This window comes from Danio aesculapii, chromosome 21, assembly GCF_903798145.1.
Source record: "Danio aesculapii chromosome 21, fDanAes4.1, whole genome shotgun sequence".
Classification (NCBI taxonomy): domain Eukaryota; kingdom Metazoa; phylum Chordata; class Actinopteri; order Cypriniformes; family Danionidae; genus Danio; species Danio aesculapii.
Window position 1 is genome coordinate 16655828 of NC_079455.1, and position 26085 is coordinate 16681912.

The 26085-nt window shown below is 39.9% G+C and overlaps 2 protein-coding genes across 2 annotated transcripts in view; one reads left to right on the forward strand and one right to left on the reverse strand.

Annotated features, from left to right (window-relative positions):
- ppp3ca (protein phosphatase 3, catalytic subunit, alpha isozyme) overlaps window positions 1-26085 on the reverse strand; it is a 130973-nt gene that overhangs the window by 42640 nt on the left and 62248 nt on the right.
- cxxc5a (CXXC finger protein 5a) overlaps window positions 19686-26085 on the forward strand; it is a 142376-nt gene continuing 135976 nt past the window's right edge. The window contains exon 1 of the mRNA XM_056446776.1: window positions 19686-19867. The gene's annotated coding sequence lies outside the window, so the exon portion shown is untranslated. The remainder of the gene's footprint in view (window positions 19868-26085) is intronic.

The following is a 26085-nucleotide window of genomic DNA, read 5'->3' on the forward strand; positions in this document are numbered from 1 at the left end:
GTACGAATTTGCCACTAAACTGTCAAAACGTAAAATACTTACGTTTTCTCGTGAGATCAGGCTGGCTTATCTAATGTTTACATTTGTAATATTAATATTAATTGTAAAATTAATTATTGTATATTGATTAACTTTTTTCTAATTAATAACCACGTCATGTGGAACTCTGAATCTGTGTCTCATTTCAGAGTCCGCTACTGTCCACCAGAGGTCGCATGTTGGTCACAGGCGGATACTTTGAGAGCATTTCTGACTGAATGAATGGTTTTCCAACAAGGCAATCTGGGATGCTAAAATATAATTGTCTAAAGTGGCAGTGAGCTGGTTAAAATAATCAAAACAAAGACAGTGTTTAAGCACGTAACTCACATTTTCATAGCAGAATATCTGACTGTTCAGATAAACAAGAATGTCCACTTGGCATGTTTCTTAAATATCTGCAAACATATTATTATGCTTTAGAGGAGTGAAAAACACATCCAGCACCTTTAATCAGATTATTTTCTTTTTCAGAAGAAGGTAAAAAATCTAATTACTTATGTCCATGTGAATGTAGCAAGTATTAAACTAAAAGGCATGTCCAAAATCCTCCACTTCTAAGGGTCAAAAACTTTGGAGTAGAGTGGATGCGTAAAAAAAATATTTTTTTAAACACTAATGCACTAGTGTACACGTAGCCCAAGACCCATATGAAACATAGAGTAACTAGCCTCTGTTGCTTCACAATTCTCTCTGTGTGTGTGAGTGAGAGAGAAAGAGAGAGACATGCAAACTTCTGTTGCCATGGCGACATGAATTTGATTAGAATAAAGAATGAAATAAATGAGGAGTTTGCGTTGGCATGGAGATGCTGCCTAAGCGTTTGCCCCAGAGGCCTCTCATGCTGGAGTGTGTGTTGGTGTGTGTGGCCACAGTCAGAGTGGAAAACACACACACACACACATTTAGCTCATGCATTGCATTTGAAGCCCACATCACTGTCAAGCAGAGATTGAGCTTCGTGCGCAAACTACGGCGCATGAGGTTTTACAGCAAATGTCCAGATTGTGTGTAACGACCAGGTGTAAGTGCAGCTTGAGACCATGTGAGAAACTGTGGAGCATCTCGCTTACTGCTTCTCACACTTTAAAGACACAAAAATTACATTTGTAAAAATACTGAAAAATACATATTAATACAACAGTTCTGTCTGGTTCTCTTGAATCTGATTGGCTGATAGCTGTGCTATATTTTGCAAATAACAGCACTCGTCCAGCCTCTTCACCCTTGTGTATTACTCCACCCACATACAGCGACAAGCAGAGGACACTCCACAGTTTGACAAATATTGCTGCTGTTGGACAACATACTGTACTTTTGAGGCTTTTTTAGGTGAGAATGTAGTTGTTTAGATTGCAACTATGCAGTTTATTTACAAGGATAGTGTCTATTTTTAATATTTATAATTTTAAAGAGACAGCATGTCGGCGGCCATTAGCCAGTCATTGAGCAGACCAAAGATGGTTGATGTTGTGCATCCACAAAATGGCAACAGAGACCGCATAATAAGCCCTTTGAGGAGGAAAACTAGAGGTAATTTCTAACTACAGCTGATCAAGTCATTATAAAAATGGTGACTTTCTGAGTCGATCTCTCTCTTTTGTATGTTGTAGTGCTGTAATTGTAGCGTATTGAGTGTGAGATGGGACACACATATCAGGAATGTATTTTGTTTTGACCACCCTTTGTATAACCCTGAGTTACTTTTTGGTTGGCCATCTGTTTGTGTCTAATGACTCTCCTGTTACTGCAGACTAGTCCAGTAAAAAAGAAAGAAGAAATGCCCACATGTGTTTAACGTTTTTCCTTATCGCAAGCACAATAGTAATCCGGTAGTGATTGCGTTGCTTTGGCTTTTTCAGGGTTAATTTTTGTAATCTCCTGATTGCAACAGAAATACTGGGAAATCTCTGTAGACTAATGGCATTTCATGCCGTTCAGCCTTATAATCTCAAAATGTGAGCAAAATCACCTGTTTTGTCGGTACTTTCGACATTACGCTAGAGAATCATTTAAATACTAGCTCTAAAGTGATGTTTGTAAAGTAGCAGTGGCTTCTGCTGTTCTGATCTCAGCTGCAGATATGAATGAATGGCGGAGGAAAGTAGTTCCTCCAACAAAACTAATTTTTTGCCTCTCCATGTTTGATTTTATTTTTTATAAACATGATTATGCTGTCGAACTGTTGTATAAATGCAATATCACATGAGTAGCAGTGCGATATGGCTGTATATTGTCACTGGTGGGACACTAAGGTCACGTTTACTCAGTCAGGTCTTGATTCCTAATACCGATTTGTTGCCTATATCTGATTTTTTGCCTGTCCATTTACATGTTCTTTTAATTATGACCTATATTCGATTCATGTGTTTACACTTGCCATACAATTTACGATGTTGCTATGCGTAAAGGCGGGTTCTAGCATCTGCGCCACACTAGCCATGATGGAAGACATCGTCTTGCTTTTAGCTTTGTGAAACAACTTTAAAATTATTTTGAGGCACCTATGACCGTGCCAATGCACGCCTCCCACCAGTGATATATACAGTTGAAGTCAGAATTATTCACCCACCCCATCACCCCCACTTCGATTTTTTTTTCCTTTTTTAAATATTTCCCAAATTATGTTTAATAGAGCAAGGACATTTTCACAGTATGTCTGATAATATTTTTTTTCTGGAGAAAGTCTTTTTCTAGAATAAAAACAGTTTTTAATTTTTTAAACCCAATTTTAAGGACAAAATTATTAGGCCATTTAAGTTATATATATTTTTTGACAGTCTACAGAACAAACCATCGTTATACAATAACTTGCCTAATTACCCTAACCTGCATAGTTACCCTAATTAAGCCTTTAAATGTCACTTTAAGCTGTATAGAAGTGTCTTGAAAAATAGCTCGTGAAATATTATTTACTGTCATCATGACAAAAATAAAATAAATCAGTTATTAGAAATGAAATATTAAAACTATTATGATTAGAAATGTGTTGAAAAAAATCTTCTCTCCGTTAATATATATTAACATAATATATAATATATATAGTTATAATAATAATATATATCACAAGTGAACAAAAACAAAGCATAGCAAGGTTAACATGATGAAAAAAAATATATATCACAAATCTGCTTTTAATTAGATTTGAACACAGTAAAAAAATGCATTTTTTATGTTAAACAAAATGTAGCTTAATATGTTCAGCATAGGCAGAGGGGGAACAAACTCCAGGGTAAGGCTAATATTTGCGCTGCCCTTTAATGCATTTGCGACTGACCAAGAAAGGTTTTAAGAAAAGCACCACCTATCAACAAACGTCTGTTATATTCAACACGCACATTCAATTATTTTATTAAACTAACCCACTGATCTACACAGTTTCAAAAGTTTGGGGTCAGTTTATTAATTTTTTATCATCATTACTTTTAAAAATCAAATTAAAATTCTGTTCAACCAGATGGCATTTATTAAATATAAAAAAAATGTTAAATACTTGTTAATACTTGTTAAATACTTGTTAAATATTTATTTATTACTTACTGTATGCAGTTTCAAATGAAATTATTACTCCTTGTTGCTATTATTACTATTATTATTATTATTAGTAGTAGTAGTAATACTAATAATAATAATAATAATTAATAATAATTGAGAGGATGCAGCCCTCACTATTCTACCGCCCTAGGTCACCTCTGGATGCACCGGCCCTGAGAATATGAAATCATTCTCTTTTTCACAAGGCCAATTGAAAACCGAACTTGTAATTCAGCGATAAATATTTGACCTTTAAAATGTAAAACTCCAAACGATTGCCTAAACAAGATTACTACACTATAGGCTAGACTACGTTACAATGAAACTACCAATTTCATTTCATGAAAACAAGTTATGTGTATATATTATTATAATATATTATAATATATTATTATTATTATAATTCTCATTTGTCGTTTTATTACTTATGTCCTTGACCAGCAAATCAGAATAGTCCGCTGGCCAGCACTTTTGGATTAAACAGCGCTCATCAGGGCAAGGTGCGGGGTTTGACAGTTCCATTTTTGTGCGGAGGGGCACTTTAAATTTGATTGACAAACTTACAATAGCTAAAGTGTTGTGTTAATCATCAACATTAAATTACATTCATATTACGCCTTACACCCATTACATGTTTACATTACATGTTTACATGTTTACCGTTACATTTATATATATGATTTTTTTCAAAATCAAAAAATCATACCCTAAACTTTTGAACACTGTGCAGTTTTCTTGAAACAAATGCGAGACATGAACAGTGATGTGCAAAATATATTTTCAAAATAGACTAATCAGTGGATTGCAATGACTAGCTGGCTAATCAGTCTTCAGGGAGCCCTGTATTACAGGCTGGTTTCTGGTTCATCGGATGTTTCTCTAATGGACCTTTTAAATATGACAACTTACAAAACAGAACACAAAACACAATGCATCTCATCTCATTAAAATCATAGAAATGAAGACAGGAAACCCTTAAAATATAAGGTGTTTAGCTAGCAACGATCAAATGCAACTACCCTGAAAGTATACATCTGTCACATACAATAAACATGACCAATAAATTATATTTTTAAAAATTCAAAATGTGTTTAGAAATAACCAACAAACTTTAGTCATGTCACAGTCATGATTTGCGTGCTATTTGCAAATCAGCTTCTAGAGGGGCAATCTCATTTGATTGGACAAAAATCGATTCAGTGCAGGATGAGTCATCAATATTTTTCTGCTTTCCCAGAGGAGAGGGGATGTTTATTTTAAAGTCAGCATAAAATGGAAATTGCTTCTCTATGTTGACGTTAAACAGCTACCGGAAAGAGAGTAAAATGTAGGGAATGACTGGAATTTGTCTGTGGGGAATTGAATGGATCGTTTGCTGGGTCGCTGTTGTTTGCTAATTGCTGATCTCATGTGAGTGACAGGTTGCTGGAGGGGAGGGATTATTGTTCAAAACCAATGCATGCGTCATCAGACAGATGTTAATGGGGAAGGAAAACTAATGACTTTTCATTAAAAATTACAAGGGCACATAAATTTTTAACAAATGGTACCGTACACAGATAAGTCATTCTTAATTAACGCTGCACTATTCCATTAAAAACGATCGATTCTGATCACACCATGAATTTTAATAGCACACTAAAATATAGATACCCTGAGAAATGTAGCTGAGGTGTGATTGCAAGGATATTTTAAAGGGATAGTTTACCCTAAAATGTAAATTTACTCACTATTTACTCACCCTCAAGTGGTTCCAAACCATTATGAGTTTCTTTTTTTCTGTACCACCTGTAGCCATTGAGTCCCATGTAGGAAAAACAAGTACTATGGAAGTCAATGTGTGCAGGTTTTCAGCTTTAAATATCTTCTTTTGTGTTGAACAGTAGAAAGAAAACTATAAAATTTAAATTGACGTTTTTTGGGTGAACTATCCCTTTAAGGAACCCAACAGGCATCTTGACATCAAAACTTCACAAAACAAGCCAAAAATGCAAATCTATTTGATGTCAATTGACTACATTTATGTCACTAACAAATTACATCAAATTGACATGTAAGTGTAATAAGTCGGCAACAGAGGTGATGTCACGGATTGGCCAGGCTCTTCCACCAACATCACGCATCGAGCACCTTCACCTGAGTATTAACCACGCACAGCTGCACCCAATCACTCCCATTCACTATATAAGCACACACCTCACTTCACTCATTGTCCGGTCTCGTTCCTACGAAGCGGACTCTGTGTGAACCACTTCCTAGGTTTCACTCCCCTGCGATCTCATCAAAGATACTTACCTTAACTCTGTTTCCTTCCAGTCTGTCCAGTGTTCCCGGTGTCCTGTCAGCGTTGTGTGTCTCGTCAGTCTGTCTTCCCTCCAAGTCCTCTGGTGTGTGCATTCGGTCATCCTTCAGTGTCTATCCTCTCACCTGGCAAAGAGGATCATCAGTTCCTTCCAAACTCCATTCAACTCTCAATTATTATCCAATTTGCTCATCTGTTGTAATAAACATCATTTATACTTATACCCCTGTTTGTCCGTCTGCTTCCCGTAACAGAAGACCGGACCAACAACTATCAACAGCATGAGCACTCACGATCCCCTTCAGGAGTTGGTGGATTCTTTGAAGAGAGTGCTACTACCATCTGCTCCACTTCCCGAAGCACCACCAGCACCGAGCACTTCTTCACCGTCCACCCACTCATCCAGTCCCATGGCTCGACCAGCGCCCTACTCTGGCGGGGCGGAGGAGTGCAATGGATTTCTCTTACAATGTTCTCTGGTATTCACTATGCAACCCGAGTTATACCCTACAGATCGGTCCAAAATCGCTTTCATCATCTCCCTTCTCTCTGGATCGGCTCTTCGGTGGGCTGAAACCATCTGGCAACAGTCTGGGCCGGTAACAACTTCCATTCAGTCATTCACCCAGTATTTCAAGGAGGTTTTTGGTCGCGCGGATACTGAAGTAGCAGCCGGAGAACAGTTATACCATCTCAAACAGGGAGCCATGTCCACTCAGGAGTATGCTCTCAGATTCCGAACTCTGGCTGCTGCGAGCGGATGGAATGAGCGATCCCTCCTCACAACCTACCGGCTCGGACTAGAGCCCAGCCTCCGGTTACAGTTGGCCGCCCTCGACGACACGATGGGGTTGGAGAAGTTCATCCAACACTCTCTACGCTGTTCCGATCGTCTGAGGGTCTACCAGCATGATACTCCACCAGTATCCCAAGCACTCCTCCGTTCGCCAGAGCCAGCCGTCCCTCCAGAACCAGAACCAATGATCATAGAATCTGGTAGACTCACGATCACTGAGCGACAGAGGAGGCTGACCCGGGGTCTATGCATGTACTGTGGTGCCGAAGGACATGTCAGGCTGGACTGTCCCATTCGTCCAGCACGCTCTGTGGTGAGTTTGTTCAGTTCTCCCATTGAAAAAATGCATCCTCTCACCACTAATGTCCAGTTAACTACCCCTTCTGTCTCAGTTTCAGTCACGGCCCTCATCGACTCCGGGTCAGCTGGAAATTTCATCTCGCACGCCCTCTGTCGTCGACTCCAGCTTAACACCGAAGCCTCGACGCACGTCTACCAGATTCAACCCATAACCAACGATATCCATTCTCAGGCACGTATCCATCGAAAATGTGAATCCGTCAATCTCCAAGTGGGACTGCTCCACAAAGAGGAGATTCAATTTCTGGTTCTGGAGGGTGCATCGATGGATATCATCTTAGGGCGCCCGTGGCTGGTGAAGCACGATCCCATCCTCTCTTGGGGCACAGGAGAAATAAGGAGATGGGGTGAAGAATGCAGATCCAGCTGTTTTCCCGATCTACCCTTACAAATTCAAAGACCCCTTACTGTCTACGTCACGTCTGTCGAAAGTCCAGTCGAGAAACGATCCATTCAGATCCCGAAGATCTACTCCTCATACGAGGACGTATTTTGCCCCAAGAGAGCTTCCCAGCTACCTCCACATCGGCCATGGGACTGCGCCATTGACCTGCTTCCAGATGCTCCTATGCCCAGAGGTAGGATCTACCCGTTGTCCCTTCCGGAAACAAAGGCCATGGAGGAGTACATTCAGGAGGCTCTGAGTCAGGGGTATATCCGCCCTTCCACGTCACCCGCTGCCTCAAGTTTCTTCTTCGTGGCTAAGAAGGATGGAGGGCTGCGGCCATGTATCGACTACCGAATCCTTAACCAAGGTACTGTCAAATTCCGCTATCCCCTTCCTCTCGTCCCGGCGGCCCTGGAACAACTCAGATCCGCCAAGATTTTCACCAAGTTGGACCTCCGCAGCGCCTACAACCTGGTGAGAATACGTGAGGGGGACGAGTGGAAGACTGGGTTTGTGACCCCTACTGGACACTACGAGTATCTGGTCATGCCCTATGGTCTGGTTAACGCCCCCTCCGTATTCCAAAACTTCATCCACGAAGTCCTCCGGGAGTTCCTACATCTCTTCGTCATAGTCTACATAGATGATATCTTGATTTACTCCCGGAGTGAGGCCGAACATCGCCACCACGTTGCGGAGGTCCTGAAAACCCTCAGGAGACATCATCTGTATCTCAAGGCTGAAAAATGCTCCTTCCACTTACCATCTGTTCAGTTCTTGGGGTACATCATAGATCAGAGAGGGGTTCGTATGGACGAGGGGAAGGTTACCTCCGTCATCTCCTGGCCAGAACCCAGAACCATAAAGGAACTTCAACGTTTCCTAGGATTTGCCAATTTCTATCGACGTTTCATCCATAATTACAGTCTCATCACCGCTCCACTCACCAACCTGTTAAAAAACAAACCCAAAACACTACCCTGGCCTCCCGAAGCCGCCGCAGCCTTCCAAAACCTCAAAGACTCCTTCACTCAAGCTCCACTCCTGACTCATCCCGATCCTGAATTACCGTTTGTAGTCGAAGTGGATGCATCGACCACCGGAGTGGGAGCCATTCTGTCCCAGTACCACGGTACTCCTCCATTACTCCATCCATGTGCCTATTTCTCCAGGAAGCTCAGCCCGGCGGAAAGGAACTACGACATCGGAAATCGAGAACTTCTGGCCATCAAGCTCGCCCTGGAGGAGTGGCGACACTGGTTGGAGGGGGCCAAACATTCATTCCAGGTGATCACAGATCATAAAAATCTCCAATACCTAAAAGATGCTAAAAGACTCTGTCCTCGTCAGGCCCGTTGGTCATTGTTCTTCTCCAGATTTCAGTTCTCTATCTCATATCGACCAGGATCAAAGAATATCCGAGCAGACGCACTTTCCAGAATCCACGACCAGCATGAGATTGAGACACCGGCCAAGATCCTTCCCGATCAGATCACTATCTGTCCCATCCAATGGTCCGCTCCTACAGTAACCGCCACTCCAGAATCCAGAACTCCGCCGGGCTGTCCCCCCAATCGACGTTTCATCCCTGAAAATCAACGGGTAGATCTCATTCATTCCAGCCATACATCTCTGGGCACAGGACATCCTGGGGCCAACAACACCCTCTCGCTGCTATCCCAACGCTTTTGGTGGCCGAACATGGCGAGGGATGTGAGAAGATATGTCCAAGGCTGCAGAGAATGCGCTATGGCGAAGAGTCCTCGCCATCTACCTGCTGGTAAACTCCATCCCTTGCCCATCCCAAACCGCCCCTGGTCACACCTAGGAGTTGACTTCATGACAGACCTCCCATTGTCTGAAGGTAACACCTGCATTCTAGTCATCATAGATCGATTCTCTAAATTCTGTCGTTTGATTCCTTTGAAAGGTCTACCCACAGCCCTAGAGACCGCCGAAAACCTGTTCAACCACGTCTTTCGAAATTTTGGGTTACCAGAAGATATAGCCTCGGACCGAGGACCCCAATTTATATCCAGACTATGGAAAGCATTCTTCAGACTCCTAGGTGTGACCGTAAGCCTCTCGTCTGGCTATCACCCTCAAACCAACGGCCAGACAGAGAGGAAAATTCAGGAAGTGGGGCGGTTCCTCAGGACCTTCTGTCACGGTCACCAAAACTCCTGGAGCCAGTTTCTGGGCTGGGCGGAATACGCCCAGAATTCCCTGCGGCAATCTACCACCGGACTTACGCCATTCCAATGTATCCTAGGGTTCCAACCTCCACTCTTTCCATGGGATGGCGCACCATCTGATGTCCCCGCAGTGGATTACTGGTTCCGGGAGAGCGAGAGAGTCTGGGACGATGCTCATCACCATCTTCAGAGGGCAGTACGCAGAACAAAAGAGGTATCCGATAAGAGGAGGATTCCAGGTCCCATCTATACTCCAGGGCAGAAGGTCTGGCTTTCCACTCGAGATATCCGTTTGCGACTGCCCTCCCGAAAACTAAGTCCCAGATTTGTTGGTCCCTTCACCATCCTGGAACAGGTCAACCCCGTCACATATAAATTACAGTTACCTCCACAGTACAGAATCCACCCCACATTCCACGTGTCCCTTCTAAAACCCTTTCACGATCCTCTGATTCCCTCCACAGAGCCTGGTCATGAAGAGGAACCTCCTCCCCCACTGATGTTAGAAGAAGGGGCCATCTACCAAGTCAAGGACATCCTACGGTCCCGGCGTCGTGGTGGTCAGCTTGAATACCTCGTCGACTGGGAAGGATACGGTCCCGAAGAAAGGTCATGGGTCCCCAGATCCGATATATTAGATCCAGCACTTATGGAAGAGTTCCACTCCAATCACCCAGAATTTCCAGCACCTCGAGGACGAGGTAGACCACCACGACGTCGGAGGTTCAGGCCCTCAGGAGCGGGCCCTGGGGAGGGGGGTAATGTCACGGATTGGCCAGGCTCTTCCACCAACATCACGCATCGAGCACCTTCACCTGAGTATTAACCACGCACAGCTGCACCCAATCACTCCCATTCACTATATAAGCACACACCTCACTTCACTCATTGTCCGGTCTCGTTCCTACGAAGCGGACTCTGTGTGAACCACTTCCTAGGTTTCACTCCCCTGCGATCTCATCAAAGATACTTACCTTAACTCTGTTTCCTTCCAGTCTGTCCAGTGTTCCCGGTGTCCTGTCAGCGTTGTGTGTCTCGTCAGTCTGTCTTCCCTCCAAGTCCTCTGGTGTGTGCATTCGGTCATCCTTCAGTGTCTATCCTCTCACCTGGCAAAGAGGATCATCAGTTCCTTCCAAACTCCATTCAACTCTCAATTATTATCCAATTTGCTCATCTGTTGTAATAAACATCATTTATACTTATACCCCTGTTTGTCCATCTGCTTCCCGTAACAGGTGAAGATCCACATGCAGTTTATTAAGAGATTCGTCAGGCAGGCAAAGGTCAAAGCAGTGACAGACACAACCCAGGCTTATTCTGATAATGTAGTGCTATATACATTTCTGGGGAGAGCAAAATACATCCCAGGAGCTACATTTTTTTTTGCAGTTTTTGTTTTCGTGAATCCAAAAGAGGCTGCTGTGTACACCTTTTTGGATCTCAAATTTCTCTTGTGAGAGCCATTCGCGTCTGCTGTTCTCACATAACTTCACCAGAGGCTGCTTTTAACTGACTGATTTACTGACTGACCAATGGACTGATAACACTAACCTCCCCTTTCCCTAAACCCAACCATTAGTGTTGAAAAACACAGATTGAAACTGCCCACCCCTTCCCTAAACTCAATCGCAGTGTTTTCAAAGACAGTCCAGAAAAAGAAAAGCCCTCACCTGATTTTTACCACGTTTTCAGATTTTATCACATTCTCGCCCTGTTATTTACTTGTTTATTTTATTTTTTAGCTTTAGTGTTTGTCTTGCTTTCTGTAACCGGTCAACTCCTCCCTGCGTCTCAAGTCCACCGATGTACCTGTCAAGTTACTGGACAAACTGGTAACAGCGAGAAAGCCGACCATATGGAGGTAAGCGGTCAACTGGTAAGCGAGAAAAGGTAGAGTCATACCGCCCGATAGCGTTCATTTCAAAGTTGAAAAGCAGCCATACGTAGCTCCTGCTACATAATTCGTGATCTCCAGAAATGTATATAGGGCTACGTTTTAGAATTAGCCTATGTTGGACAGACAGGAGAATGGTTGGGACATGCAGCAAAACAACATTAACAACAAACAAAGCAAAGGACAAAAACAGGTGTGTGTAAGGTGCATGATGGGATATGTAGTCCGGTTCAGTGGCAGATGTGATGTGTAGAGTGCCCTCTAGTGTGGGTGCTTGGTGACTGTGACAGTAAAGTCTGATGTATACTTCTGCGTCGAGTGATCGGCATGACCCACGGTGCCTGCTTTGCGCGTAATCGTGCATTTCTACTTCTGTGCACTGTTTGTGTTGCTCTGCAGTAACACTTCTGAAACGCTAGCTGGCAGTAGGTTTTTATGTTCCTCTGTGTCGAGTTTCTTCACTGGTGTTTCGTTTTTTTCTGAATGCTACAAGTAGCAAGTTTTAGCTACTTGTAGGGATCATTCAGAGGCGGGAACTGGCTGATGTGCAACAACATAAACACAAAACAACAGTTTCCATCTGGAGCTCCTTCATGATACTCGACACTTGTAAACAATCGCTCCATAGGGCTCTTGGCTCTCAGCACCGCTTACGCTCGTCAGTGCTACCAAGGTGACCAATCACAGAGCTTGCGCTACGTGTCGTTACGACATGTAGTTACATTTTTTGAGAGGTGTGCATCAGCGTTGCCATCAGCCACGGTGAGGGCTATGCGACTGGGCGAAGGCTGCCCTGGACCAGAAGTATAAATCAGCCTTAAGGTTGGTGCAAAAGAAAACATTTTAAAAATCTAAAATTTTACACCAGTGTTAGATGTTAGAGTTCGATGTAATTTTGAGATCAAGTTTGTTTACATGCATTATAACAATACAAAATCCAGTGTCAATTTGGAGTTGAAGCTTTCAGATGAATAAACCTTTTCTTATATTATAATACTTTTTGTGTCGGTATTTTGGTGTTCAAAAGGTTTTGAACTCATATCGATTTGCTTATTTTTAACATCAAGGTGTCATAAGGATATAACCCTCACCATGCAAGCATCCCTTTTTCATGTAGAATAAATATGTAATGTTGTTTTTATTTACTCCACCAACACAAGTTCATAACAAGAACACAGGCATTCTGTCAGGTTCTAAACAGCTCCTTTACTAGGAGATCAATATCCAAATCAATAGATCCATCCTCAAAACGACCATCCATTTAGCCTTAAAAGTCTCGAGGGAAGTGGCTTAAATTAAGATTCCTCTCTTCAAACGAATTACCAGCCTTATCTGGCCTAAAATCATACAGCAGCCGCAAGCAGTTCACAGAGTCTGACATACATGCAAAATGGGCCATTAACACAAACCATTAACACACATTATAGAGCAAAAGCCCTAGAAGTAATCAAGCACTGCGGCGTAGTCAGAAAGAGCGAGAGCCTCTAGAGGAAATGATGGTTAAAGGGACCATTTTCTAGAAGACCAGGGCCACGGGGGCTGCAGTTAGTGTTGTTTCACTCGCTTTCTTTCTGGACTGATAAACGACAGCGAGGTGACAAGTTGAACTCTCTCTCTCTTATCCGCATGCACTCGCTCCTCCACCAACTGGTAAAGAGATTTTTCCGCCCCCTTGTATTCAGCTGTTACTGCTCCAGCCTTTTCATGCTGTGCTTATTTCCCTTCTCTCACCCTGCCTCCTCTACTGCACCCAAGCCATCCATAAAAACACAGATGCATTGTGGGAAACGGTGCATGACACCATCTGACTCTGTCTCATAGGAGGTGTAATATCGAAGACATTAGGAAATGAGTGCATGGGATCATTAAAGGAACACTCCACGTTTTATATTGGAAATAGAGACGTTTTAGGAGTCCTTTTAGCGTTAAACGGTTGAGTTTGAATTCATTCAGTCTATTGTGACTTTGAATGATCTAGAAGTCCACTGAAACTTTTTAATTTTCATAAACAGGTTTCGTTGTAATGGAAAATGCTGTGCAAACATAACTTCAGTCCTCATAATGTAACTTTATGGAATAATCGCTGCATATTAATGCAATGTAAATCTTTTTATTGGAAGACAGGTGGCTAATTGGCATTTGGTCAGTACTGCATATTTTGGATAAGAATGGTTGTTTTGTTAGCAGTGAGCTTGGTGCTATCTTTAAATTTAATCATGTTAAAAAAATATTATTTTAAATGTGTTAAAAGAGATACTAGTTTATTCCACTTTCACACCAAAAATTATGGCTATTAAATTAGGTAAGTTGAGTTTTGTCGACAAGAAAGGGACAAATACGTTTAAAGGGGTGGTCCACTATAATATCATATTTTAATCTTGAATTGATGTGTAATGTAGCTGTGTGAACATAACCAACATCTCTGAATGTAATAAGATCAAAGTTCAATGCAAAGGGAGACATTGGCTTTTACAGCGTTAGCTTATCAAAGCCTACTGCGAACGAAGTTTGGGGGTTATAAAAAATACATCCGGGTTAGTGAGATCACAAATGCTTCAGGTTACGTGCATTTACCAGAAAATTATTTAAAAAAAAAAATAAAAAAAAAAAAAAAAAAAAAAAAATATATATATATATATATATATATATATATATATATATATATATATATATATATATATATATATATATATATATATATATATATATATATAGCTAGCATTTGACAAAGGAAAGCTTCCAGAATCTCTCCCAGTTCAGTGCTTGATTCGGCTAAATACTCTTCCAAATATAATAGACAAAGCTGTGTATTGTGAGCCACAACCTAAAAGTGTTTTTATTTGATAAAATTGCTTAACTACATGCACAGTTTCTAGCGTTAACGGTGTGGTGTGTTGTAGCGAGGATGTAAACAAGGATGTAAACAACGCTTTCCCTGCATTCTACATCTCAAATAACAAACTCGCAAAAGAAATGAGAACGTTTTATATTACTTAAACATGCTTATTCCTAATATGTTTGAAAGACAATTGTCAGGTTTTATTTTAGTGAGCAGGTGTGAGGTTTAGCTGTGTGCTCTTCTTAAAAAAGCACATGCTTGTAGGGGCATGACGTGGACCCAATCCACGACTCACAGCACATTATCTTAGCTGACCAATCAGAACCCCTTGAAGGTGGGCCTTTCAAATGTACTAGGAAATATTAATGCAATATTTGACATTTCCTCTAGGGATGTCCAGATCTGATCATGTGTTTGGAAATCAGACCCGATCACGTGGTTTCAGACTCAGTCGGAATCAGACACTACCTCCCAATCAGGACTCGAAAATATATATATTCTCATAATTTTTTAGCACATCTATAGTTATGCGGTAGCACAGATTTAGACCTCTTTCTTGACTTCACACAGAAACAGCAAAGCATGCGGCATGACATCACTTTATTGCAGAGACGCTATTGGTTAAATGCCGGCAAAGTAGAACATGGAAGCAGCTTGAGGAGGAAAGCAGGAATATGCATGTGGTATAGAGGTATTATAAAGTTGATGACGACAACATTGCCATAGCAAACTGTGAAAAATGTAAACTTGGAATTGCCTGCTGGGTATTTTAAGTTGAGGTGTTATTTGTTTTTATTTTAGATTTTTTTATATTTACAGTTGCACTAAAGTCCAAAAGTGTAGAATTGATGTTCTTTATTACTTAATTGTTTAAGCTACCTCACAGAAGTGCTCTGTTTGCTAACAGAGTTGTTTAATGTTAAAATAAGGTGAATTAAATAAAAAACAAGGAACATCCTGGTTCTGTTTCTTTGCTCTTCCTTTTTGGAATTTTCGGAAGTATCAGATTGGGTTTTGATATCGGCAGATGTATGATTAAAAGGATGCCTGATATTTACCCTGCAAAGGAGTTTCCGAGAAAAAGATTTCATGTGATTTGTAATGTTTGCCAATTCTGCAATAGTGATATTGAAACTGTTGAACATCAATTTCTGCATTGTATTTTGTTAATCCTTTCTGGTCTGATGTGGGCAACTGGATAAAACAATATATTTCAATGCTTTCTTCTATTTGTTGGTACATTGTGAAATCTTGAGTACATTTGAACAACAAAAATGATGACTTAACTGCAAATTGTTTACTTATTTTACTTAAATTCTTCATTTATGAATGCAAAATTCTGAAAACAGCTCCTCTTTTCATTCTCTTTAAAAAGGAGTTTGCCACGAGGCTTTAAAAATATTAAAGGGGAGAAGGCTAAAAAAACTGTATGATTTTTTTCAAGAATATGGTTTTATTTAACCCCTTACGGGGTTGCCGCTGGAGGGGCATCCGCTGCGTAAAACATATGCTGGGTAAGTTGGTGGTTCATTCCGCTGTGGCGATCCCTGATGTTGATTATTTATCAACGATTATCAACGATTATTTTTTAGTTATTTTATAAATTTTTTTGTTAGTTTGTTTTGTTTAATGTAATTTAAATTTTATTAATTGTATATGACATGTTTCAGTCAGTTTGTGAAAGATTATGTTGGAATTGAGTTTGGCCTAAATTGTTACGTTTTTGAAACGGAAATAAAAATTTTTTTTTGAATTCATTCAATCTATTTGAGTCTGGGGGAGCACTTTTAGCTTAGCTAAGCATAAATCATCGAATTAGATTACACAGATATTTATATTAGATGTTGCCTACGCTATTGTTGTCTATCAGATGGAATCCGTCAATAGAAACGCCATTTTGGTACAGGGTAGTGCTCCTTTGAAATGAATGTGGGACCAAGGTGCAGTAGACGACTGGCTATCCAGAGCAAGAGATATACACATACAGTATATACATACATCTATGATCGGGAGTTTTCCGGGTGGTCAGTACGGAAATTATTTTTTTTAATTACAAAAATGATCATTTTACATCACTTTTCTACATCGATGGATAAGTGATTGCCCATAGAGCATGTGTTTGTATGCATGGAAATTTATTTTCCTTTCTACCTATATCTGTATAATCAATGTCCTGAAACACACGCCCTCTCCCGCTTTCACTTCTCATTCTAACAGAGGGAGTGATTCGTTTGTGAATGAATCACCGTTATGAATGACTCGTTCACTTAGCCGCCAATTAAACAAGTTTCTAGCACAGCATCTTGTCATATTTAATTTACAATGTTTGCTTATTTTATTCACTAAAACTAGCATAAGCTCAGTATTGCTGCTAATTTGCCTTATGATCAGTGCAGTAAGAGACTGTTCTTTCATAATTACTTGTTTAGCACAAAAGTTCATAACATACAAAAACATTAAAAAAAATGTGCCTTTATGCTTTATTTTCTTTGTTTGCTCGTTACTACACCCGTACACAGCGCTAAAGTCCAGCATCTTCAAATTGGCCTTAGTCTTGACTAGTGCGGTTGCACTGTACAAATATGGCGGCGCTATTAACAGATGCGTAGGGTCCTTATGTGAAATCCAGTATATATCTATGATTGGATTAGACCATTAGCATTGCACTCAAAAAAGAGTTTCGATATATTTCCAATTCATTGCTTGACTCTTCTGTATAGTTACATTGTGAAATAGGGAGAGATGAATTGAAAACTTGCTATTTTCGAGGAACTATACTCTGTTTTTGGCGTAATAATATGCTAAGCTAAGGTAAAAGTGCTCCAGCCAAAATGGTTAAACTCAACTGTAAACTCAACTTTTTACAAAATGAGCCTATTTCCAAAAAAATGCAGTGTTCCTTTAAGAAACACAAACCATATTCATTTTGTTTGCTTTTGGAGCGCCTCACAGGAGCTCTGAGTTCTCCAAGATGGGGTTTCGCTCTCCCTCTGGATGCTCGGTTTGCTCCTGATGACTTCAAAACTGCTTGCCTGTTTCCGTCTGAAAGTCCTGTTGTTCAAGTCTTTGTAGATACGGATAGGTTTATATAATCCAAAACGGAGGAGGGGGGAAAATGCAGATATGCCCAGTCACGTTGCAGCATCAGAGCTGCATAATGCATGGGTAAATCAGATGCGCCCAGGCTGTGTTAGTAAGTGGCGTTTACTGTATATAAATGAGCGGATCCCGCATATTGAGACATTACATTATGCATGAAGAGGTATATGAATTGTGCATGGAAATGATCCCGGGTCGCGGTGTTAAGTGCTTCTGTTTAAACGAATCGGCTGCTTCTCGGAGCTGATTTTAACTGTGCTTGAGGAGAAACAGGTATTAAATGTGCAATTAACATGCTTGTTCACATTCCCGGGTCACATGGCGCCCGAGTGCATGAGGAGAAGAATGTAGATGGAATCTGATGTGTGTCACGGACGGTCATTCTGTCATGCTCTTTCGTTTTCTCTTTCAGCTCCTCCTTTACTCCTCCCGTCTCTTCAGTTCTCCTCCTCTTTGCTGTCCATCTCTTTTCTCGCTTCTTCACATTCTTCATCTACTGTCTCACTTTCACCTGTTTTCTAGTCATATTTTCACCCTCTCTAACTTCCTGGAGATAAACAGGATCATCTTTTCATCCTCTCTCCTCCTATCTGCTCATGTCTTTTCCTCTAACTTCTTTGCTCCTCTCATCTTTTCTTTTCCTCTCTCAGATGATGTCTGATGTGTTCATCTTTCTCTCTTCTCATTTCACATCTTCTATCCTCTATTCATCTTCTCTCCTCCATCTTATTAATCTCTTCTGCTCTGTTCTTTGATAGTTCTCCTCTCCTTCTTTTTTCATCTGCTCATCTTCTTCTAGTATTCTACTCATTTCAACTTCTCTTTCTAAATCTCCTCCTCCCATTCTCTCATCTCTTTGTCTCCTCTCTTCTCACATCCTCATTTTCCCTTCCTACTCATCATCTCTTCTCCCTGTCCCTTCATCATTTCTTTCATCTGCTTTGTCTAGTTTTGGTATGTTCATCTCTTCTTCTCTCTTCATCATCCTGTCTTTCTAATTCCCTGCTCACCTCTTTTCTTTTCTCTTCTATCTGTTCATCTTTCCTATCCTTAATCTTTTTTTTTTTCATTCTCCTTTCCTCCTCTGTTCTGCTTATCTCTCCGTCTCCTCTTCTCTGTTGATCTCCTTTCTTCTCCCCATTCTCCCTTTGTCCTGACTTTCATCTCTTTTTAATTTCTCTCCTAAGCTCCTCTCTTCTCTTTCATCTCTGTGGTTTACCTCTTCATCTCATCTCCTCTACTTACATCCTCATCTCATCTCATCTCATCTCATCTCATCTCATCTCATCTCATCTCTTTTCCTCCTATCTCATTTCATCTAATCTCATTACATCCTGTCACATCTCTTCTCTTCTCTTCTCTTCTCTTCTCTTCTCTTCTCTTCTCTTCTCTTCTCTTCTCTTCTCTTCTCTTCTCTCGTAGAGCATGCTGGGAGTGAATGCGTTGTGAGTGAGCGTGTGTGACTCGGGTGTTTGAGTGCCTTGCTTTTCAAACTTTTTCCATTTCTCTTATACTCTTTGTTATATGGTGTAGGAGTTTATTCTTTTCTTCTTATTTGCTTTGGTTTTTCGGGGGGAGGGGATTGGGTTGTAGGGGTTGTGCAGTTTTGGGAGTGGGGAGTATGGCTGGGGCAGGTACAGGTGCCCGCGCACGCGCACAGGTGCCCGCGGATTGAGCTCGCTCACGCGTCGTCACGGTGTGAAAGTGGCGTCTGCAGTGAGTGTGGAGAGCTGTTGTTTAGCTGTGGGTGAAATTGTGGGACATGAGAATATTTTGTCTGCATCTAAAATGAATAGTGCAATAGTTATCTTTTTAAACACAGTAGAGAATGCAAATGAAGTGGTTCAGAAAGTAATCATACTGGATGGTGTCCTTACTCCAGTTATGCCTCTTTCATTGCCGTCAAAACGAGTCACTATCTCGAACGTCCTACCATTTATTAGTGATGAAGTTTTAACACAAGCACTGTCTCGCTACGGTAAGCTATTTTCCTCGATTAAAAAATTTAAATTGGTGGTGCTTCCCCTTTACTGAAACACGTTGTTTCATTCAGACGCTCTGTTTACATGATTGTAAACAATGACGCTGATCTAGAGCTTACGCTTAATTTCCGAATGGATGACTTTGACTACGTGGTGTTCATTACCACCGACAAGATTAAGTGTTTTGGCTGTGGAAAAATCGGTCACTTGGTCCGTGTTTGTCCTAACAAACCTGAAGAAAACAATCGCCCCGCTAATGCGGGCGGCGCAGCTAATGGTGACGAGCAACTGGCCGATGAGCCCGCCGAGGTGGAACCTGCGGTGGTGGCAACGAACGGTCATGATGGCGATCACAGTGTGGATCCTGTGGAGAACGCATCGGTTTCAGTGGAGATGGAAGCGCAAAATGCAAATGATGTTGAAGACGAGGAAACCGAAGGTGAGTCAAGCGATAAACAAAATTTGGAAGTTGTTTTGGGGGATGTTCGGGAGGTTGACGGAGGGCAAAATGAAACAGACATGGAGAAAACATTATTTAAGGTGCCATTAAAAAGGAAAAAGTCAGACAATGTGCATGGTTTTCGGCAAGTGAAAAAAGTTGATCTGGAAGATGAACTTGAGTCAGAGAGTGACAGCGAGCTCTCTGATTCAAGCCTTACACTGTCTCAGAGTGAGTTTTCTAGTCGCAATTATGGAGTAGATGACATCAAACTATTTCTAAGGTCAACGAAGAATAAGAGGGGGTTCTTAGTAAATGAATACTTTCCAGATGTTGAGCAGTTTGGACAAAGTTAAAGGTTTTATGGCTGAAGGTTGTTTTTCAAACAAAGAAGTGTATCGATTGAAAAAAATAGTGCGAAAACTCAATGCAGACCTGAATAATGGAAGTGAAAAAGCATAAATTTATGAAGATGAATCACAATAGCTTATGTTTCTTTTTCTTTTTATGTTTGACTATGGCTGAAGTGTGCATAGCATCATTAAATGTGAATGGTGCACGGAATTGCAAAAAAAGAGCTGAATTGTTTGGGGTTATTAAACAGAAAAACATAGATGTTATTTTTATTCAGGAAACACACAGTGACATTAAGAATGAAGTTGATTGGATGCAAGAATGGGATGGGAATGCTGTTTTAGTCACAACACCACAATCAGTGGTGGAGTGGGAATTTTATTTACAAAATTTTTTTGTCCAGTATCTTTTCAAGTAGAGGAGATTGTGAAAGGAAGACTTTTGAAAATAAGAGCAATCTTTGAAAAATACATTCTCATTTTTATATGCGTTTATGCTCCAACATCACCAATTGAAAGATTAGTGTTTTTAGATACGCTTAATACTGTACTACAAAAGTGTAATACTGAAGAATATTTGTTTTTAGGTGGAGACTTCAATTGCACAGAAAGTCATATTGACAGGAACCATATTGAACCTCATATGCCTTCACGTGATTGTCTCATTAAATGTATTAATATGAATGATTTATGTGATATTTGGAGGCATTTTCATGAAGGACAGAGACAGTATACATGGGCTCATGCTGGTGATAATTTTCTTTCTCTTGCGAGATTGGATCGTTTTTATAGTTATAAACATCAGTTGAGCATTTTTAAAAGCTGCATCATTTCTCCAGTCAGTTTCTCTGATCACCATATGGTTTTATGTTCCTTCTTTTTAAATGAGGTTAAGCCCTACAGTGCTTATTGGCACTTCAACACCAATCTACTATGCAATAAGGATTTTAAGGAAGTTTTTAAGTTTTTTTGGGAAGATTTTAGAAAAACAAAGGATTCATTTCGAGATTTAAATCAATGGTGGGATTTTGGGAAGGTCCAAATCAAACAACTGTGTCAACAGTACACTCGTAATGTCACCAAAGAGTTAAATAGTTCCATGAAAGCCTTGGAGACAGAGATAATCAATTTGCAGATTCTGGCTGATTCAACAAACAATCATAATTGTATAGAAACAATTTCAAATAGAAAAACTGAGTTGGCAGACCTACTGGGGTTGAAAACACAAGGGGCTTTAATTCGTTCATGTTTTTTAAGAATTGAACAAATGGATGCACCATCTAAATATTTTTTTAATTTTGAAAAAAAAAAAATGGCCAAAAACGTATTTTACATGCATTACGCTCTGAGATAGGGAAATTTTAATTAGACCTGAAGAAATACCTAAAAGAGCGAACAGTTTTATGAAAATTTGTATAAGAATGAGTTGGATGCAGAGTGGGACTCAGAGAGTGCCTTTTTCAGAGGTTGAATCAAATGACTGAGGAGGCAAATGATGAGATCTCTGGTGTTTTTAGAATGGAAGAGTTGTATAAAGCATTACAAAAATGGAATCTGGCAAAGTACCAGGAATTGACGGTCTTCCAGTTGATTTTTATAAATTTTTTTGGACCGAGGTGGGTGATGACCTTTTGCAGGTGCTTAATGACAGTCTAGCATCAGGCAGGCTTTCATTGAGCAGTCGTAGAGCGGTCATCACACTCCTTCCCAAAAAAAGGAGACCTTTTAGAAATAAAAAATTGGCGCCCTGTCTCACTTTTATGTGCTGACTATAAATTGTTATCAAAAGTGTTAGCTAACAGGTTATCTTAAGTAATAGATTTAGTGGTGCATCCAGATTAGACTTATTGTGTCCCCGGGAGGTCAATTTTTGATAATATTACCCTTATGCGGGATATTTTTGATGTCTCCAAGTTGCTTAATATAAAAATTGGTCTAATATCGTTAGATCAAGAAAAAGCTTTTGATAGGGTTGAGCACCCTTATTTGTGGAGAACATTAGATGCTTTTGGTATTTGTCAAGATTTTATTGATAAAGTGAAAATACTTTATGGTGATGTTGAAAGTGTGCTGAAAATAAACGGTGGCTTATGCACTCCTTTTAAGGCCTGTAGGGGTATAAGACAGGGTTGCTCATTATCTGGAATGTTGTATTCACTTGCCATTGAACCTTTGTTACAACAACTAAGAAAAAAAGTTTGTGGGTTGAATTTACCTGGATGTAAAAATAATGTCACACTTTCTGCCTATGCTTATGATGTAGTGGTTTTTATTGACAAGCAGAATGATGTGCGAGTTTTAATGGAAGTCTTAAATGATTTTAAAAGTTTGTCATCAGCTAAAATTAACTGGAATAAAAGCGAAGCAATTTTAATTGGAAATTGGTTAAAAGATAGACCAAACCTTCCTGAGGGCTTGATCTGGGGAACAAGTGGTTTTAAATATTTAGGAGTGTATTTGGGTGATGAAAGTTTCACTCAGAAAAACTGGGAAGGGGTTGTGGATAATATAAAGGATAGACTTAATAAATGGAAATGGTTAATACCCAAAATGTCGTATAAAGGAAGGGTTTTAATAGTGAATAATTTAGCAGCTTCCAGTCTCTGGCATAGGCTAGCTTGTTTAGATCCTCCTTCACAATTATTAACAGAACTCCAAGGCCTTTTGGTCAATTTTTTTTTGGGATAACTTGCATTGGGTCCCACAGAGTGTGTTGTATTTAACCAAAGAAGAGGGTGGTCAAGGTCTGATACAGCTAAGAAGCAGAATAGCAGCTTTTCGATTACAATTTTTACAAAAATTTCTGTATGGGTCTTCAGTGTATGGATGGCGAGCAGTGACATGCTCAATTTTACAGTGTTGCAGGGCTGGATTTGGATGAAGCCTTGTTTTTAATAGACCCCCTCAAATTGAATGTTAATAGACTGCCATTATTTTACAGAAATCTTTTTAAGGTGTGGAGTCTGTTTAATTAGCAAAGAAATAGTACATGTTCTCTGCACTGGTTGTTGGAAGAGCCTCTAATAAATGGAGCTCGTTTCAATCTAACAAAGGACAGTTCTTCATTTCATGGACTTAACGAAGTGTTGCAGAATTCAAAGATTTATACGCTTGGACGTTTGTTGCATATTGCTGGAGTGGACTTCAGAAAAACGCAAGAAGTGGCCGATGTTTTAAGAATTAGATCCTTGCGGACTGTTGAATATATGTTACAGAACTGGAGAGGACTGGTCAGTGATGAAGAAAAAACTCTGCTAAAAGACAGTTGTGGAAAAGTAAATGATTCTGAATCAGAGGATTTTTTTCCGGTTTTCACGTTGCTCCCCAAGTTAGAGGATTTTAAAGGACCCTTTCTGGACTTCAAAAAAACATTGTGCTTGGGTCTATCTATGGTTACTGGCAAAGGTTTTTATAAAGTTTGTGTTAAAGTTTTTAATAAAAAAGAACTGAACGATAAAATTGACACACCTTGGCGTGAAGTGTTGGGTGTAGAAGAGCATGTTAAATCTGAATGGAGGTCACTGTATAAGCCACCGTTGTCTAAAAGGTCAGGAGATATACAATGGAGACTCCTTCACTGTGCTATTGCAGTCAATGCTTTTATTTCAGTTATTAATCATGATACCATTGCTAACTGTCCTTTTTGTTCAAAAAGAGAAACAATTTTTTACGCTTTTATGGAATGTAACAGACTGAAACCTTTATTTTTATTTTTGGAAAATATTTTTACCTCCTGTAATGAAATGTTTTCTGTGAGAGTTTTTATTTTTGGTTTTAAATTTGTTAAAAGAAAGAGGTTTAAATGTCAACTTCTGAATTTTGTTTTAGGGCAAGCTAAACTAGCTATTTATATGAGCAGAAAAAACAAGGTTGAAAGATTGTCTGGGGAAGATGTGGTGGCAATGTTTGTAAACTTGGTGAAATCACGAGTTCTGATTGATTATTGTTTTTATAAATCTACAAAAGATATGTTGGCTTTTGAAATGAGGTGGTGTGAAAGTGGGGCTTTGTGTTCAGTTGTTGAAGAAGAGTTCGTTTTTACTTTATTTTAATCAATGTATTTATATATATATATTTTACATTTTTTACATCCCTTGTGAGTTGATGAAATGACGATGATTAACTAATTGTAATAAAAGGCACTTTAAATTCAATTCAATTCGCTCTCTCTTCTCTTCTCTTCTCTTCTTATCTTCTCCTCTCACCCTATCCAATCTCATTCCATTTTATCTTATCTCTTGTCATCCTATCTCTTCTCATCTTCTCATCTCTTCTCATCTTATCTCTTCTCTTCCTATCCCATGTCATGTCATGTCATGTCATGTCATGTCATGTCATGTCATGTCATGTCATGTCATGTCATGTCATGTCATGTCATGTCATCTCTTCTCTTCTCTTCTCTTCTATTTTCTTCTTATCTCTTCTCTTCTCATTCCTTCTCTTCTCATCTTCTCCTCTCTTCACCCTATCCCATCTCATCTTATCTTATCTCGTCTCATCTCATCTTCTCCTCTCTTCTCATCTTATCTGTTCTCACCCCATCTCATCTCATCCCATCTCATCTTATCTCTTCTCATCCCATCCTATTGTATCCTTTCGTATCCTATCCTATTCTATCCTATCTCATCCCAACTCATCCCTTCTCTTCTCATCTTCTCCTCTCTTCTCATCTTATCTGTTCTTATCCTATCTCTTCTCTTCTCTTCTCTTCTCTTCTCTTCTCTTCTCTTCTCTTCTCTTCTCATCTCATCCTATACCATCTCATCTTATCTCTTCTCTTCTCATCCTATCCTATTCTATTCTTTTCTTCTTATAGCTTCTTATCTCTTCTCATCCGTTCTCATCTTCTCCTCTCTTCTCATCTTATCTGTTTTTATCCCATCCCATCCCATCTCTTCTCTTCTCTTCTCTTCTCTTCTCTTCTCATCCTATACCATCTCATCTTATCTCTTCTCTTCTCATCCTATCCTATTCTACTCTTTTCTTCTTATATCTTCTTATCTCTTCTCATCCCTTCTCCTCTCTTCTCATCTTATCTCTTCTCACCCTATCCCATCTCATCTCTTCTCATCCCATTCCATCTCATCTTCTACTCTCTCCTCATCTTATCTCTTTTCATCTTATCTCAAGACCATCCTATCTCATCTCTACTCATCTCATCTTATCTCTTTTCAACCTATCTCATCCCATCTCATCACTTCTCTTCTCATCTCCTCTTTACTCAGTTTATCTTTTCTGATCTTATCTCATCTCATCTCTTCTCACCTCATCCCTTCTCTTCTCATTTTAAAAGGGTTATTCAAATCTGATATTAAAATTAAGCTTGTGTATTACAAACTGACCAGTGAAATAGATGCATGCTATTAATAAATGTGTTTATGATTTTAATGAAGATGATTATTTGCTGTTTTATTTTTGCAAGTTTTAAGCACCCCCCCCCCATTCTTTTCTCTGTGTATGTGAAACATTAAATGTGGGTAAATGTGAAATAGTATAGTAATTTTAAAACTTTTTACAATTTTACCACTTTTATTGAATTATTAACCCACTCTTTTACCCACCCTGCTCTCCGTCTCCTCTCCTCTTTTCTGTATGTATCCTCCTCTCCTCTGTTCACATCCTCTCCTCCTCATCCTCATCTCTCTCCATTATGTAAGCTGGACTTAATGAGTGAACAGCATGCACACAAATCATTCTCAGCATAAATGAATGGACCTGAACCAATGCTCTCTCTCTTTCTCTCTGTGTGTGTGTGTGTGTACATCTGTGTGATTGTGTAAGCAGTCTTGATTAACAATAGCATGAGGTGATGGCCATACAGCTGGGTGAAGGTAGTGACAAACGGCAGCAGATATGTCTTTGTTT